At 42.4% G+C, this 19,237-nt stretch overlaps 1 long non-coding RNA gene across 1 annotated transcript in view; it reads right to left on the minus strand.

The window, feature by feature from the left end:
- Nucleotides 1–513: 513 nt before the first annotated feature.
- Nucleotides 514–19,237, minus strand: part of LOC116965670 — a 56,329-nt gene continuing 37,605 nt past the window's right edge. The window contains exon 2 of the long non-coding RNA XR_004409535.1: nt 514–673. This is a non-coding gene — a long non-coding RNA (uncharacterized LOC116965670). The remainder of the gene's footprint in view (nt 674–19,237) is intronic.

Genomic DNA, 19,237 nt, shown 5'->3' on the forward strand with positions numbered 1-19,237 from the left:
AAATATAGCTTTTAGCAACATCCTCAGTAAATGCTTTCACTTTCTCTCACAGGCCCCATCAACCCTTTCAGTAGCCTGTTATTCCAAATGCACAGCAAGCAAATACATTTAATTCTCTTTAAAAGTGAGCAAAGGTTTCAATTACCAGTTTCATTCTTGCCCACTGCATGTATTTATTTCAGACACTTACGCACGTTTCCTTTCATTCTCCATCTGTCTTTTTTTATTTCCATTCATTCTTTCTGTTGTGAATTATCATCTAATGTAGAACATTATAATGGAAGTCAGGTCTTCTAATTCAGTTGCTTATCCCTCAAACTCACAGTGTGACTGTGTGTGTCATTAAACCTTAATAAGCCTCAGTTTCCTACCTTTGAAAAGGATGTCATCTATTTGAACCATTATATTAAAATTGTTTAATTTAATCAGAATAACGGTATTTTAAAAATTCTAAGTACTATTTCTATTTCATGCCAATCATGCCACCTACATTAATAAACTTCTTTGAGTTTACCTCTGCGCTGATACCTATGTCATAATCAACTGTCAAGCTTGGGGTTCACAGTGATAGATAAATTTCACTTTGTGGTGATCTGTCTTGCTTTTAAATTCTTTCCCCTCCTGCGCAACTTTCCTCCAAAAATTATCCTTCATGAAACCACGCAGAGAAAACCTGTTAGAGAGAAACTGAATTATTAAGCTGAACAACAGATAATGTAAATAGTTTGGTCCTCGATACTTCTAACTGTTCTCATTCTCCAGAGGTTTCAGTAAGAGTACATGCATTTACCAAAGCATTTTCAGCACGATGCAATCACACTGAAATAAGGAAGGAGAACCTAGTACAGATAACTGGGGGACGGATCCTATTTATTTATTTGTGGTTCAGAGAGATGCAGAAAGCATGTAACACTCAAATAATGTTAATGAATTAAAAAATGATACAATGTGTTTTGCTTTGGTTTGTTTGGGGTTTTGTTTTGGTTTAACTTCAGTATTATATTATTCAAATCAATTGATGGAGATAGGCTACTCTTATTTTAGTTTAGAATGTTCTCCTTAACATTCAGCTCCAGAAATGCTAGGTTTTTTTAGCAAAGAAAACATATTCTTGCTACTCAGAGCAACTCAACAAAACCTCATCTAGTTACTGCCATTGGAACATTTGTAGACACAAGACCAGGTGGCCTTTGTGCTTCATAATAATTTGCTAACACCTTTTACATGTCAAGCCTTAGCTACATTTCCCGCATGCCCAAAACTCCTGTCAACATTATTTGCACATCAGAATATTCCAGAAATGCAGAACCAGACCCAAGTACAGCAGAGCATGCGTTGCACAATTTATTGAGATAGAAACATCTCAGTCATCATTCGTCCTTGCTTATAGAAGGCTATATTACCTCTTCAGTTCTGGTTGCTCTAGCAAAGAGAATTGCCTATCAGTTGCTCTCTGTTATACTGTCAGATAGTGCCTGCTCTGGGCACCTTCATTAACACACATTGGTGGGAGACAGTTTATGAAGGGAAGAGTGTGAGGATTTTCATTATTCCTTTGAAATATGAAGGCTTGATCAATGGCTTGATCCTAGCTATTGAGAGGACTGGAGCAGAGCTGGGTGTCTATTTCATGTCCAGTGTTTCTCTCTTCTGACCGGATAAAAAGGGATAAGGAGAAAACACAGCTATGACATTCTGCCTCAGTAAACCTGTCAGACAAAATGACCCACAACAGGAGCGCTCCAGGAACTCTGAAGTTCTGCAAAACCACAACTTTTTCTCTAAGAGGTACCTCACCTCTTTTTTTATAGTGATTCCTGGCTAGGCTGTTAGAAAGCTCAACACGTGTTCATGGTTTCCATGTATGTCTCCACAAGGATGCTGCTACTTTTGCGCTCTGACCCCTCAGACATTTCCCCTTACCTAACATTCAAGATTTCTTCTTGGATTTTGTTTTCTAAAACTCTTCTTCTCCCTCCAACATCAAAGTTATCCATTCTCCAGCTCACCTGGTGTCTCAAGTGCTCACCACTAGTTTCTCCCTGTCTGTCTGACTGTCTGAACCTCCTGCAGATACCTCTGCCTGTCTCTTCCCACTAACTAGTATTAAAGAGCAGGTAGGGGCTGCAGAAGATGCTGACTTCTCAGCAACTACTTTATTTATTCTCAAAGACTAAGTGACTACTATTTTTCATTCATCACTCAACGATAATCACATACATTTACCAGCAAGAAGAGTACTACTACTCAGACATAAGTGTTAATGTTACCTCTATCCAAGATGGATACCATTTCTCTGTTGCATTCTACAAGCCTCTCTCTTTGACTTCAGGCCTTATTTTTTCCTTCTTCCCTACATGAGGATATTTCCCCCTGTGCTCTGTTTCACAACAATGCAGCACTTTCCAAGAGATTAAGGATTTATTTGGCAAAGTCAGGCTCTTCCACCCCGTCTTCCCCACTGGTTCCTCACCCCTAGAGTTCAGTTCTCAGCCAACAACCTGCTGAGACTTTCACCCTGCAGGCTGCTCCATCTCCAGCTTACTTAGCTGGCTTCTGTTCCCCATATCTCTACCTGAGAAGTGCTGAGTAGTACAACTTGCTCAAATCTCTCACCTTTGTATTCATGCAGCTTTGGAGGCCTGATCCCGAGGCACATCCTCCTGTGGTGCAATACCCACCCCCTTTAGACTCACACCTCGCAGATCTCCCTCTCGGAAAAAAAAAGGGAAAGGGCTTTTCTCACCCACAGACCTTACAGGCTCAGCTGATCCTCTGGTAGAGGAAAATATTTAGAATATATAGTACTGCCATAAATTTTAGATAGTTAAAAGAAAAGGAACCCTGTGGAGATATCTGAAATCTAAACTCAGACAGGCAGCAATCTAAAATAAACTACAGCCGGTGTTTCAGCTTTGATTCAGCTGCCATCAAAGGCAAATGGCACAATTCCCATTGATTCCAATTAAATTATAGACTAGGTCCTCTTCTTACTCATCTTTCTTTTTTAGATGTCTCTATTTGCTTTTCAGTAGTAAGTTTCCCTGCAATACTGTGTGGCTCTCAAGACCATGAAAATTTTTCAGAGAAATCCATACACGTGTAAATCCTGGTATTATTTTTTTAATAAATAAAGTAGGTAAGATTTTTAACTCCCTTAGTTAGTTACATGAAAGAAAAGCAGCATGGATTTGTGCTCATGGTTTAGTTGGTTTCGGTTTGCTCTATAATCTGTCCTAAAATCCATCCAACATAATTTCTGTACATCTCTACTTAAGAAAAAAACACTCTCTTATGACACTAGATACAACTGTTAAATAAAATGCAACTGTTACCCATTTTGCAGTGAGATGGGTGTTTAACCCTTACGCATCTAGCTTGACCTTGACATGCCTTATCTCAAAGCAGAACCTGCACGCACATTTTTAGGCTGTGCTTTGTACATACATGTACGAAGGAAGCCGTGCTGATGTGCGACATCCCTGCGTTGATGCTGCCATTCTCGTGGGAGTTGCGTTGCCAGAAGCTACACAGCTTTTTGCTTCGCTCTCTATTCTTACAAGGACAGCAAGAGGGTCTCCTGGTTTACACTTCAGTGGTGACACAGAGCATGCCACCAAATCTGTGCTGTGGGCAGTTCAGTTGCATCTGGTTTGAGACATTCTGGGGTAAAGTTTCAGGGTTGTCAGCTCCCACGCTTTGCTGGGCCCACAGTCCTCTTCCCTGGAGGCTATTACCTGCTTTCCTTGAAACTCTGGCCTTCCTGGCTACAGAGAAAAGCCTGAAAACATGGAATCTTACAGTATTTTGAAGTGTGACTCATGACTTTTTACGATGAAGGGCACATACTACTACCTCCTTTCAACTTCCCTTTGTCTCTTTGCATGCAGCCGCACCTGCAGATGTTCAGGGAGGAGTGCTTGCACTCATGCACCCTAAAAGCAGCTTCTGTGTATGCAAAAGTCAGCACCCGCGTGCACAGGTGTCACTATTCCCAACGGGCGGGTGCAGGGGTTCTGCTTGATGGGGCCGCATGCATATAAGCAGTTGCCCCTTTGGGCAAAGTAATCTCTAAATACCACGTTTTAGCAAAGTGGCATAGCTTCTTCCATGTGTTCCTTCCACAGCACATTTTTGAAAGTAGTTCTATAGTGTTAGATATACAGATGTCTGTCTCAAACTGTTTTTTTTTTTCCACTTGTACTATCTGACACTACTATCCAGAGCTTATCATTTTATGCCACTGATGGATCCTGGGATGAATTTGCTCTCTTTTACTCATTGGGATTCTTAAAATAGTCAATGTAAGTTGTGAATTTTTAGGACAAGTTTAGATCCGTTTCCTGCATGTGTACCCAAGCAGGGCACAGGGTACAAAGAGCCTCCCAGGAACAAATTACTATCAGGCACAGAAAAGATGTAAATATCAAACCAGCATTGTCTATCATCCCTTCAAGATCCTCACTTTTGCCATTGGTTCATTTCTGCCTTTTATTTGTTTTTTTCTTTTATTGTATTTCTTGCATCACATCCTCCATGATCAGTCCAGCCACTATCTTCCCACATTTTCTTCTCTTTTTTATCTTCTGCCAATCTCCCCAGTGCACAGCTTTTCCCTGAAGAGGATGGGAGAGAGGATGACCCATTTGACTCTGTGAACGCGACTGATAGCAAATGGAAACAAGGACCACAACATAAGCCAACCTTCTCTCCATATCCTGCCTGAGTGGCTGCGCTTCAGAGAGTGGCCATCTTGGGGCAGGAAATGCCTCAGTGTTTTTGTTCTACACAGTACCATCAGCACCAGATCTAAAAAAAAAAAAAAACAAAAAACAAAAAAAAAGTGATATAATTCTGAGATTGTTACAGGGAGAAAGATAGAGGATGCCAAGGTGAGCTGGCACAGGATCCTAACAGCACAGGGCAGGCGGCTCTTGCCTGGCTCCTTGGGGAGCTGCTGCCACAAGCCCAGGTCACAGAGCCCCTTCCCTCCTTCTGTATCTCCACCCTGCACATCTACCCCGGATGGCACCTCAGGAAATGACAACCATAATTGGTGCTCAGGCTATCTATCAGGCATAAACAATGCTGTTGATGAGGGTAATTTTCAGATGAGTTGAGATAAGTATATTGTGTTTTACTCTGACCTTTGTAGTTATTTCACACAAATCTCAGAGCTCAGTTAACTGTTTCTAATGCCTGCTGCTGAGAGTGCTCAGAGCTCGGTGCAGAGGAAGAGCCAGCCCAAACAACCAACCAAGGTGGAAGGTCTTAGCAGCACCTGTCCTAGTTACCACCCGTCCTGCTCAGCTTCCTCTAGGGCTGGGGGGATGCACTGCTGTGTCCCATAACTGATGTGGCTGGGATGCTGGCAGGTCTGGTGAGGACTGGGCCACTCTGCCCAGCAGTCCCCTTCCAAAAGGATGGCTCATCTGACTTCACAGTGTGCTGGGGTCATGTAGCAACACACAGCCAAAAACCTACTTAATTTAAATTTGTCTTAAAACAGGTTTTTAAAAGATGTACCAACAAAAATGTCAAAGAACCCTGTCATTTTGACTCAGAGATGGCAGAACAGGTTTGCTGCTTCTCCAGATTGAAAGGCAGGAGCTCTGCGCCTCCAGAAGAGTCATGTCCTGGGACTCTGATGGCAGAAGACCTGCAATCTGGCAACAAGTTTTTTATATCAGGTGGATCACTCAAAACACCCTTGCTGCTTTCAGAGCAGTACAGAGGGAGCACAGATCCTCATTTCTCTTTATACTCCCTGGATCATTTCATCAAGAAATAACACTAGACAACACTGACACCATGGCAGCCCCAGGGGAACCTGCCCAGAATGGCCTCAGTCACCTTCAGCATGAAGCTCCCCAAAGAAATCATCACTCCAGATACCTTTAATAACAACGCCTATGACTCACATAGCACTTCTCATCAGCAAATGTCGAAGGTAGCTAAGCATCATTACCCCATACAGATGGGGAAAACCAGACCCACTGGGCTAAGTGATTTGCCTGCAGCCCCGTAGCACCTGGCAGACCTCAGAGCAGAAACCAGGGCCAGGGCCATGCTGTGCTAATTCACAGCAGAGAGCCAGTGCATCCCACCTTCCTCGGAGGGGTTACAGCCTGCTTGCTCCTCTGCATGCGTGAGCTGAGTGTGACCCTAGAAATTCTTTTGCCTGGAGACAGGATGAGATATAAATTTAACTGGTTACTTTTGCCATTAAATGTGTTCCACCAGCCTAGTCCCACCACATAGTATGTGTGAATACAAAGGAAAACAGAATGTTAAAAGTTGAAGTGTAAGTTGTTGAATTCAGTAAAGCCAATAGTTGCATTCAATAAAGTAGCATATTTGTGATTATGGAGTTTTGTTAGACACGTTTTTAAGATAACATATTATTTTTGCAATCTAGTTAAAATGAATGTTTAGGCTAATCAGTGCAAGGGTTTAAATAGTCTTAAGTACATTAACATAATCACTCATGAAGCACATGTAGTTTATAAATGAATTAACAGCTATAAATTAAAGAATAAATGTCTGATTTTTAAAGAATCTGCCCAGTTTAAAGGGGAAAAAAAATGGAAATCTGGGCATTCTGATTTTCAAATGCTCTCAGCCTGTGCACTGTGGAAAAGCCTGCTTGCACCCTCTGCTTCTCAACCTGCCCAGCCTCCCTCAGGGCTCCTGGGGCACCTCACTGGAGGTAGGACTCCGTGTACGAACAAAGCTTTACAGACCCCAGTCCTGAACTCTAATCAGTTTTACCATACTCAACTTCAAGATTTTTTCATGTTATGTTGGGTTGAGGTTAAACTGTTCCAGATTTTTAAAGTGTTTGTACTTTCCCAGAATTTAGAAAAGGTGTAATTTTATTAATAGGATGAATTTACAGACCTGTTGAGTCTTCTGAAGTGAGCAGAATACCTGGTTCCCATTCTGTACTCCCTCATCCCTGCCCCTCTTTCACATGCATTCAGCAAACAAGGATGACTTCTTCACTGCTCCCTGAGGTCAGAGACATCTCAGACTACCTGACTGTCCGTTCCCCCTGGAGTTGAGGAAGACAAGTGCCTATATGAGTGCTCTACAGTCAAGGAAGGAGCCACCTTAAGCCTATACTGAAGAACTTCCTGCTGGTAAGAGCCTTCGCAGCCCCATATCACAGCCTCCATTGAACATGCAAAGGTACACACATGATGGTGGTCCAGATGTTTCATCTGCTAGAATAGAAAATTAAAGGGTATGATTCTCGCAAAAAGTGACATAGAAAAGGTGAAAAATTCTCACTGAGAATGAGGAACACAAAATAGAAATCAGGAGACTGAGCCAAACTGAGGAGAGGTGCTTCTCAACAGAACTGGTAGTTAAATGGAGGAGCTCCTTGACAAAGGATATTGTGAATAGTACACTGTCTCAAGATTCAGTTACACAAATTCACAAGACAGACATCCATTTGGGTACTAGACACAGACTTCTGTGGCTTAGGAAGGAAATAAATTTATAATGAAATATTCCTGCATTTGCCCTGTATACTTTTACCTAGGCATCTTGTTGACCATTATCAAAAGACAAAGCTGAACCAGCCATTTTATGTTCTTGTATTTTTTACTCTAGAATGGCACAAGTGGGAGATAAGAACTGCATTTTCCAAAAGGGAAAACAAGGGCGAACAGTTTACCCCAAGGAGGCAGGATGGTGGTTTGCTGCATAAGATTGCTTGAACAAGCTCGTTAACCTACCCTTCCTTAACATCCACCCCACCCACAAAATGCACTGGCAGTGGGTGTGTTGGGGCTGTGGTAAACACCTCTTTGTCCCCTCCCTGCCTGACCCAGCCTGCACACAGCCCTGAGGAGACCAACAGGGTCCTTAGTCCGGCTCATGCTGCAGTTTCATTGTGGGCACTCGTCAACCACTGTGTGTAAAGCAAAAATTTAGTAAACACGATGCCCTTTTGGCTATACTAAAACTACTTTTTTCTTTTTTTTTTTCTCCTATGAAAAAAGATACCACTAGAACATATTTAGCCTTTCACACACACAAAGTCATCAAAGATGAATTTGCCTTGTATTTTGGAGGGACATATTTGTTTCCTTTATCTTCCTGACTGACTGGAAACCACTGCAAGGCAGTAATCAGGAGTCTTGCACTGTAAGTCCAACCTTCTGGCTCAACTCCCTAGAAAATTTACTGCTATTTTCATCTTAGGCTAGGGGCAGCCCAGTCACCACTCACACTGAGAGGTATTAAAAATACTTCCCCCGAGTTCTCAGAAAGAGAATAATCTAAAGTCTCAAACTAACTAAACTGGAAAAAAAAAAAAAAAAAAAAGAAAAGAGGAAGCCTTAACGTGAAGAGCTATTATTATGTCTTCTCACATTTTGCTGTAGCTAAAAGCATGAGTTGTATATATAACTAATGCACCACCCACCCAAGCAAAAAATACTTGCTTGAAAAAGTAAAGGCATGCCTGTCAGGACTCATCCTCTTCCATTCAATCTCCATTGTATATTTTCGTTCCTGTGATAAATTAGCCCACTACTTCTCAGGTGATTCTAGCATTTTACATTTTAACACAGGACATATTCAAATAAAATCATCAGTGCTTTCTTAAATTCACTATCAGGCTGAAATCACAGGGCATCTAGTACTCAGCAAAGCAAAACCGAAATGTGAAGGTAATGGGGTGAAAGTTTGAGGCCTGCCCTCCACTTGCACTCACTCACACACATAAATGTTTCCATCCTGGCAGTTATAAACACTGTTTACCATCAAACACCTGCAACAGATTTCCAATACTCTCATGCTTGCAGTCTAGGTTAGGATGTAATCTGTTTTGTATGCTAGCTCACAGTAGAAACCTGAGATTGCCCTGGAGGGTTAAAGTTTGTAGGTGGAGCTGCCTGGTCACATCTTTCTTCTTAGTATTCTCATTTCTGTCTTTCTCCTTCAAGTTTCTAAATGTTCTTCTCCGTGTCAGCACTGACTTATACTCTTTTTTGATTAAGCATAGCTAACCTCTACTTCAGTCTAAGCTGTAGTCATTTTCTGATATGCACAGGCAGACTTTCCAGCCAGTACAAAGAAACACAGAAAGATACACAGACACATCTCTCAGTTAATAAAATAGTGTCTTTGCACCAGCATCTTGAAATTTTAGCTCTAGAACCATGCTTATACATGTAGAGAGCAAAACAAGGAGATTTTACTTTATCTTTTCATGGAAAGATGACACAGTCTGTGAACAATTATACATTTGGAAGGCAAGGGTGACAAATTCTTGGAATTTCTTTGAATTGTAAAACAAGGTTGAGAATTTCTAGACAAGACTCCAGACAATCAAAGTATTTAGTAACTTCACAGGTGGTTTTACAGAGATATTCCAGTAGATATTGGACCTCTGCTGTGTACCATTACTAATATCAGGACAGAGAACAGGTCTTCTCACTAGTTCTGCTGCTTTCAGAATCCCAAAGTGAACTCAAATTCAACATAGTTAGCCCAGCTCCCAACTTCCATTAAAAGGAAACTTGTAAGATAATGTCCAGGGAAAACCATAATGTCATGCACTATTCCTGGACCATGTTAACTCCCCAGTCATCATTTCTTCTCCATCATGCCCTTATGATGCACCCTAATTCCTCATTAACAGCCCACCACAGAAGTCTGGGTAGAGTGGGCTGAGAAGCAATTCCATCATTCACAGGACAACTGTTCCTCCAGTATATCTGATATGTAGAGCAAAGCTGCATGGGTTCCAAGGGAAAGCTTAAATAATTATCCAGACTGAGTCGGCTAAGGTGTAAAATTTGGGAGCAAGATGCCCCAGCAAGCACCATTATGTACGTATTTTGCTGCTTGTAGTTGAGGTCAGTATTAACATGTTGACATACATTAACTGCTGGAATGCAAGGACAGAGTGAAACATTCCAGATGATCTCTTCTAAGATTAAGTATTTGAATCTGCTCTCTAATGCTGCAAGGTATAATTTCATTCAGGTTTTTATGAAGTCCATGAAGTTCAAAGATATTCCAAGAGTTTGCTGGGTCACAAGCAGTGATGGATGTGATCATACCATAGGAGAAAACTCTGGTCCAAGACTTGTGTGCTGGTTTGGTCTGAAACCATATGTCTGAAACCACATCCCTATGTGTATTTTTGCCATACAGAGCCAATGTTTCCTAGGTTTGGGGTACACAGGAAGGCCTATGTGCTACTGAGCCCTTCAGAAAAGTGGGTTTAGTTTCCCTATGCTGCTTTTTCTACCTTTGTTATGATATAAGTTTAACGCTTTTAAATCATGCAAATGTGTCTAGAGATTGCGATGGGTGTGTGTTTGAGAAATCCAAAAATAAAATAATGTAATGCAGCCAAATACTTAATTACCAACATGTGCATCTGTTGTCAAACCATACGCTAAGTGAGTGGCACTGCTCATTAGTTCTGCTTTCAGGAGCTACCAGGCGTTCGTGTCATCACTACCAAGAGTCTTCTGAGTCTGAATCATCTCCGGAAGGGACAGATTCTGTCGCTCATGCAGTCACTGTTAACAAGAATGCTGATGGCGTAGCAGGTGTTTCCTCCACTTCTCTAAACCTGGAAAGGTTCTGGCACAGCTTCCCTCCAATTTTCCCTCTTCAGAAGGAAAAACAATCTTTCTCTCCTGGCTCACATGGACAGGCAGGCATGTTCCAACAACTCAGGTATTGGATACAATTGCTCCTGTTCTCTCTGTTGCCTACAATACTGTGTGATTATCACACTGCACTAGGTCCTCAGGAAAGCCTGCTGGTCTATTCAGTCCAATTCCTTTTCATGCAATAAAACTCTAGGCCCAGTGAAACAGAAGGGAGTCTGTGACCCACAACAGTAAAAAAGATCTGCTCATTTTCTACCTGACCCATTAATTCTGCAGCATCTGAAATGCTCTTGCAAAGTCACTGACTGGTAAGCCCTTTCAAGCCTTTAAGGGCATTCAGTGTTCTGAAACAGACTTGGAGAACTTCCCGAGCTCTGTCCACACCAAGCAAATGCCAACTGGGATCCAAAAAAAAAAGAGCAGAGCATCACTACCAAGAAAACAACACTCAAGTACCAAAGAACAGTAGTGGGGGAGAAGGGATCTGAGCAATCCCAAATATGGGTCAGAGCCTGATGAAATGTTACAGTAAAAGCTCTACAAAACTGGCTGCTCCTTGCAGCCTGAAAGTCCCACGGCTTTGGATAAGGAGCAAAAGAAATTAATGAGCACTAGAGATGGAATATAGCTCCTGCGGTACTGAGAGACTAGGGCTCACCCACTCCCTTCTGGAGATAGCTCAGAGATGGGGCTGTCCCCCACGGCTTGTGATCAGTGTAGCCTCCTGTGGTTTAGGGTGGGCTGTGGAAGGGCGCTGCTTGGCTCACACCTCATTCTGGCTATTCTCCTTTGGCAGCTAGCTGTCTACCATGGTGTACAAGAGCTGATCAGCCCATGCTGGGGATGCAGCAGAGAACCAAGGAGCCATAGCTGGGCTTCATCCTACATGGCTTTGCTAGATGCCAGTTAAATCCCAGCCCAGTTCCACTCAGCTCTCCTACACTGCCTCCAAGCCACCAAGGCACAACTTAGTTCTCTTCCCTCACTCGTGAAATGCCCTGTGGCCACACGGGGCTCTATATATGAGGGAAAACTCAGCAGCTGGCCAACACTGAAGGTGGCCAAGCCCATGCTCAAGTTGTGGCATTTGTGTGAGCACAGCAATTCCAGGTTGCATCCAGGTTGCTAATGCGGAGCTGGAGAAGGCAGGGATTCTCTCTCCCTCCCTCCCTGTGCCCCACTTTTCTGTGCAATAAAAAGGCCAAACCAATTCCTTTTTTTTTTAAAAATTGCTGAAGATGGCTCAGGCACTCCTTTTCACTCATAATCAAATACACATTTTATTTTCAGTACAGTGGCTCCCAAGAGCCAAAGTTCAAGCTAAAATGTTGAAACTCACATGGCTTAAATCACCAGTGGGACAACTCTGGTGCTGACACTGATGTACCCAGCTTGGATTTGTTCAGGGCTTGGACAGTACTGGGTCCCCTTGCTCCAGAGCTCCCCTCTGCAAGCTTTCCTGTCCCTGCCAGCTGCAGCAACCAACACTGTCTTCAGCAGATGTGTCACATGTAGGTAGGTCACTAAATATCATGCCCAAATGCAACACAGGACCAGATGCCATTAAAAAAAAAAAAAACAAATCTTGTTGATGTAAGCACTATGCTTTTACTTCCCCAAGTCTGACAAGCCTCCTACACAGCCAGCAGCAAGCAGCTATTTCCCTTGTAATATCATCAGCCTTCAGTAATGTTCACTTGCCTGTTTTTAATCCCCTCTGCAGCCCTTCCTACCATCCCATGATAAATCCCTTCCCCCTCTACCATTTCATAGCTGCCCTGATGTTTTCCTCTTTCTCCCCACCACATCTGGCTTCAAACTGCTCTCCACTTCTTTCTGTTAAGATTTTCATAGTTTATCTAGGGCTAAACAGACTTTTTTCCCCTTCTCGGTGGTGGAGGAAGGAGGAGAGGGAACCTGCTGCCCAGCTGGCTTTGGCAAGCCTGGGCAGCTCTAGCTGAACTCCCCAGTCCTCTGCCAAGAACAGTCTAAATAGGAGCACCAGAAACATCTTTTAATGTCATTTGTATTAGTATTTTTGGAATCTTCACATGCACACTTGAAATGGCTTTAAAAACATGAAAAAATAGAGGGAAAGAGTTGGCAACCATGTGAAGCAGAGACTGTATCACATACAGTACTGTCACAGGGAAGTGACTACAGCAGGATGAGGGCCTAAGCTGTTTGTATCAAAGGACTGTTTTCCCATCACTTTATTTAATAGAATTGTTCTTAAAACAACAGGACTGCTCTTAGCCTTTGGACAGAAGAAACCATGCCTGTCTTTGCTCACCCTAAGCAAGGTCCATCAACAGCGTACATTCTCCTGAGGGTATGTCCAAAAGGAAAAAAAGGCAGACCAGGATAAAAGGGACTTATATGCCTTTTCCCTCTCTGGATCCTTTCCTTACTCACCCATTAGGCCTGCCAGGGAAGCAGGCTGGATCTCCAGAAGGCCCCTGGCTTGCTACCTACGTACATTATCAGGCCCAAAGAGCTCCTCAGAATTTCACTCTGTGTGCCTTAACCTTGGTTCTGTAATCATCAGAGATTTCTTGTGTACTCACTGGACCACCAGCTTCAACATCCTCCAGGATCTGATAAAGGAGCACTTAACCAGTGGGTATACAGAGAGTTAAAGCCAGACAGATTCCTGGCACCTCCCTTCCTTCTCAACCTTTGGATTCAGAGTGGTAGAGCCAGCACTACCGGATATATTCAAAAGGTCACCTTTCAAGGATCACAGTCTGGGTTTCAGGTTGGCTTTCTGATGTCCAAAGCAGAATACAAAGCAGGCCATGAAAATTTCAGGTATGGGGGAACTGGAGACACTTCTTGTGCTAGAGGTGGTACTGGACAGGGAGAGGGGTTGTTAAGCCTTGGACCTAAGGCACTGCATTGTTCACAAGTTCATGCCACCTCCCCCTTCTTCCTCTCATGGATGATGCAGCAGAAAGGCTTCAGCCAGTTGCTGCAAGGGTGTCACATAAGAGCCCAAATTTGATAAACTAAATGTCCCCCCACCACAGAGGTCTGCCACCGACTATCCTCAGCTTGGGTCTGCGTCTCCAGTACGATGATCAGATACATCTCCATGCTGAACTCCAGTCTGGATACAGCAAGCAGGTCTACTTTGGGACAGTCTCCCACAGCAACTTGCAACCACAAGTGAAAAGCCTCTTTACAATAGAAGAACATACGTTTTGAAGCATGAAAGGAAGCAAAGTAATCTGTAAGAGTAATCTAGATATATATGCACACTTTAGGAGGGAAAACAGATAAGAATCTTTCAGGTGAATTAGAGGGCATATACTTGCAGAGAAATAATGCTTCTTGAGTCTACAGTCATTTCATGATTATATCTCCTTCCCTAGCCAAGGAATGCTGGTTTCTATTTTTCCATAGCCCAACCCTTGTTCCTAGCTTCTAGATGGGCTTTTGCATTTTAGTTGTCCCAGTAGGAGACATCATACTCATTCCAGCTCACTTTGCATTTAATGAATTTCTCAGGTTCTTATTTGTTCACCTTAAATTCATTCTATCTCAATTACAGATTACAAGCAATTAAAAATTGCTGGATTTCTGCTACACTCTGCTAGAGTTCCTCTGTCTCTCAGCTCCTATTATCAGTATGGATCACAGAAGTTTATATTATCACAGGCAAAAGAGAAAGTGTCTATTAATTTCAAAATTATTTAGAAGACCTCCAGAGCTTGAAAGGGAACTTGTCAAAGCCTTCTAAATGTTTTGGCCTCATCTTGTGATTTCTCCTTTCTGGGGAGAACCCTTCTGAGGTCCTTGCAAGACTGAAAGTTCCTTTTTCTTTCATCAAGGAGAACACCCTTCTACTAATGAAAGGTTGTACACTCAGACCTCCCTCCATACTTCATGGGAACTGGGAGAGCTTAAACATGAATGACGCAATCTGCACTCTTCTAGAAAGCAATGGGGTTCGTTGTTTTTTTTTCATTTCTTTCTGCCATATGCTAAAAGTGACTATCATTTTGCATTTATTATAATATTTTGATTTGTTTTTATGTGCTGTACATTCTTTCTTCTGTAAAACAAGATCTGTGCAGGAAATTTGATAAAGTCATTTTATGCCTTCTATTCATTGTTACTAATTTCACTTGCTGACAAATTAAATTCCAGTCATCTGAGTCAGCCTCTAATTTCAGATCATCATTCCATTTTCCCAGTGTTTTGTCAAGTAAATACACTTGTATGTGTAACTACACACAGAAACCTACAAATGTCTAGATGACACTCTCTAGCTTTGCAAACTACAAAAAATTAGTTCTTCTAGAATAAGTTATTTAGGTTTCATAATCACAATGCTGTTCTGAGACAAGAATTCAAGCCAAGAATTCAAGGAAGGGCTGAAGGAACAGTAGGATGCGGCCGGGAGTCAGAAACGTGTGGGCTAGTCAACCAAGGAGGGCCAGGGCATGGGCCCAAGTACTGGCACAGCATCATCCCCGCTGCTCAACTGTCAGTGCAGTCCTTGGCACAGACTTGTCCCACAGCAACCAGCTCGCTCTCAAATGATGCCAGGACACTTTTCAGCAATATCCAGGGACCGTTCCCGATGTACAGTTTGGATGGGCCACCTTGTTGGGGTGGGAGAGGAGGAGAATATGTGATCAAAAGCCATGACACTCCAGTTGGCCTTGGGGCCAGCAAACAGTTCCCTGGCCTATTTTATTTGCTATTGTAGAACTAATCTTGAATACCACAATTCATTCAGCACAGAGAAGTTCCCAGAATGGGCACTGCCTCTTGCTAGGGCTGCCTCGACTGCTCCAACATGGTGGACTCAGTTTCTTTGTATTCTTCTGTACCCTGAGATATTTCTGTAGATTCTATTTAATCTCCTCCATCTTCATGCATTGTCTGGGCTGATTTTTAATTGACCAGAAAATTAGATGAATGCATCTATTAGGCCAGAGCACTATTTCAGCTTGATCTGGCCCTCAAACTAAGATTGTAGATTGCATCTCCAAGCAGCAATCTACTATCTTACAAAACCTTCCTCCTCTCTCATGGTCATTCTGCCCCTGAATCTAAACCTCTCCTATTGGATTTAATTCCAAATACATTAAGTACAAGCTGAGATCAGCAGAGGCAAGTTATAGGAAAGATAAAGATCCTGTTTAACAGAAAAAAAAATTCTGATTGAGTTAATCCTACTTAGCAATTTCTATTTTCAAAGTGTATTACAAACATGAATTAATCTTTGCAATATCCAAGGGAGTTAGGCATATAAGCATTGTTATGCATCTTTTACAGATAAGGAAAACAAGAAGAAAAAATCACCAGCTAACTTAGGGTTCCTTGTTTTTTGAGCACTCCCATTCCAAACAAAACTAAAGTGTCTCACTTTAGTTATAGTCCATGTGAAAAACATGGCTTTCTTGTCACTTTTCCGTGACACTGTGACACCACTGTCCTGACAAAAGTTTCCACTGCTTGACAGACGCAGAAAATACAGAACAAGTTAGGGAGGGAACTGAGACAAGAAAACATCAGGAGTTGCTGGCACCTAGCCTGCAGCTCAAACCACTGGACAGCGTTGCCTCTCACAGCTGGAGAGATTCACAGCTCCAAGGGGAGAAAGGGTGAGCGCACACCAGAGCAGAAATGTGCCTGCTACAGAGCATACGGTACATCTGTGTAAGGTAAAAGAATAGATCTGAATAAACACTGGAAAAAGCAAGTGGCTGTACAAACACTGCCTAATAAAGATGAGATATGTTTCTGTGAATGCTGCCCAGGTGTTCTTTGAAAATTTGATCTCATAGAGACTTTCTTATAAAGTATCAAGGTGAAACAATGTTCAGCTTATAATAATTTTTAGCAAATGCAGATCAGTCAGTTCTCCTACTTGGGTGTTTATCATTTTCCCTCTCTGTGGTCATGGTGGTTCCTTCCACCGCTCTGCTACCCTGTCCCACCTTGGCCCCACAATCCTGCTTAACTCTGCTGCCGCCTTTACCAGCCCTGATGCGAGAAGGTGTTTGTAACTAAATGAAGGTGACCAACACAACCTTTCTGCAGACACTCGTTCCTCCCCAGAGCTCTAGCCTTTCCTTTGCTGCAGTCTCTTGCCCACCTATGGCTTGAAATCATTATGCACTGGTTGCAAACAAACATGAATAAATTAGAGTAATATTCAAATAAGGGGAAGAAAAAGAGAAGTAACAGGGAGGGAGACTAAGAAACCAAGGAAGAAATGCTAATTAATTCAAATAGATTGATTTGCCCTGTTTGCTCAAAAAAATTAATTACAAAAAAAATTGTAAATTAAGAATTAAAAGCTCCCTGTAAGAGGAGCCAAAAGGTTTTTCTCTGGAATCCATTACGGGTATCTGAAAAGGGATTGTGTCTAATTAGACATTATTTTGCATCAAGATGACCTCATATTATAATTAGAGATACGCTAAATTACTTGGAAATAATTATAATGGTTGGATATCCTCCATGACTGTTAGTTTGGGAGCTTTCATGTTCACGTTTCTTCTACCAATCTCAGTTTCTTTTGGTCAGGAGTTGGATCTTTAGCGGGTATCTAACATGCAAAAAACCAGCATTCTTCAAAACCTCCATCAGGTGTCACTTTTTATAGACATTTAAAAACACGAGAGACGTGCAAATTTTCATGTAATAAAACCATGACCTAAACATGTGGCAGGTACCCAGACATAGTTATTTGTACTCCCTTTCCTAAGCAGGGCACTTGCAATGCAAACAGATGTTATTAATTTCTATCTTTACAATTAATATATCCACAAACACTTCAGGCTTTTAAAACATACCACTCCAGGACCAAGTTTGATTTTCGTCTCCATATTGCAAAAATGTTAGCCCAAGCTCTAACAAGTGTCAGTTGCTATTTCAGTCCTAGTCTGGCTCAGTGAATCAACTGAACTTCAACTACTTCTTTGGCTACAGAAAGGGAGGCAAGCCAAGTCTAGCACACTGGGCTGCAGACATGCTGGGTTGTGTGATGTGGGTAAGAAAATGCTAGTCATGCTAGAAAACATTCACAAAGAAGCTAGGTAAGAAAGTCAGGTCAATGGCAAGGTAAGAAACTGAAGTGAGGCAGGGAACAGCTACAGGAGATCCTCCTGTATTTCAGAATCTTTCTGATTCACGTGGAGAGCTGGATGGATCAAGCTTCAGTGAGCAAAAGACATTGAGATAAAAGTGAATCTGCATACCCTGAAGTGCCACCAGCTTCAAAGTCGCCCACAATGCTTTGAAAGGCACAAAGGAAAAGGGCTTGCACAGCTACATCAGCCCCTGCATGGGGCCAGCAAATGACTCCAGATGCAAATCTGGCTGGACAGAACAAACACAAAATCTCCAGGAGGAAAGAAAATGACTGCATCAGCCTTCACGTCAGTGTGGCAGTAAAGTGGACAAAGACAGGCAACTTAATTTTTGTGGGAACAGCTAAGTTGGTCATAGGGTGGACACAGCAGATATAATTGGTCTCAGGAAACACAATTACAGCATATCTCCCTGCTCAGTGTCCAGTTTTGAACCTGTTTCACATGGCAGGGATACGGATCTTCCTGAGTGCCAGCACACAAAGACGGCTGGTTTTGAAAGGAAGGCTTACAGACACTGGCTGTGGTCAGCTGGAGAGAAAGCAGACAAACAGAAACGGGGTCCGTGTGAAATAGCTGCCTACTGATGTGGCAATGAGGAGGATGCACATCTGCTCAGTGAAGGACTTGCTCTTCTGTGTGAGGGGTGGCAGCAGACTAGGGAAGGGGGAATTAGTGAAGCTGTAGGGCAAAGCATGATGGAAAGTTAAGAGAAGGGTCCACCACCAGCTCCCACAATCATTGGCACAAAAAGGTGGAAGGGAGGACAGCAGGACCCCGAAAATCTCCAGCAGACTAGAACCACCCAAATACTCAGCAAAAGAACAAGTCCACACAACTCACACCTGTGAAGGTATCTGGGCACCCCAGTATCTGTGCTGTTCTGCACCTTACCATTTCAATATGCAGACTAGAAGGATAAATGATTTATACAGTTATAAAACAGGCCAGTGTCTGAGCTGGGAAGAGAAAGTACATTTCCCACATCCAAGCCCAGTGTCCCCATCCACCAAACCCTAGGGCTCTGAGTCTCACCACTGATGTGCATGGCTGTTGGCACATACCAGACACAACTGCCACATTAATTTCTAGCACAGCTCCGTACATCTAAACTGCTGTGGAGATTCAGAAACAACACTCAATATTTTGTGGTATTGACTTACCCATTCATTGTGTAGTGACATTAGCACCCATGAATAATCATAAAATAAAAAAAAAAAAAAAAAAAGAAAGAAAGATAATTAATATTTAACTTTGCCAGAGGGATGTACTTAAGGGAGAAGCCATGTTTTAGAAAGAGCAGCTGATATTTGTCAGCTGGAGAACAGGACTAATTAGATGTATCAGGCAGTGGTGACATGAAGTTGAAAAACAGCTTGTCAACTCTGAAATGACTTATAGCAAATGATTATATATAAAGATGTTTTGTTATACACTCACACACAGGTGTGTTCCTCATTTTCCAAATACTTCCTGCGC

Source organism: Tyto alba, unplaced genomic scaffold, assembly GCF_018691265.1.
Source record: "Tyto alba isolate M040663 unplaced genomic scaffold, T.alba_DEE_v4.0 Super-Scaffold_40, whole genome shotgun sequence".
NCBI lineage: Eukaryota > Metazoa > Chordata > Aves > Strigiformes > Tytonidae > Tyto > Tyto alba.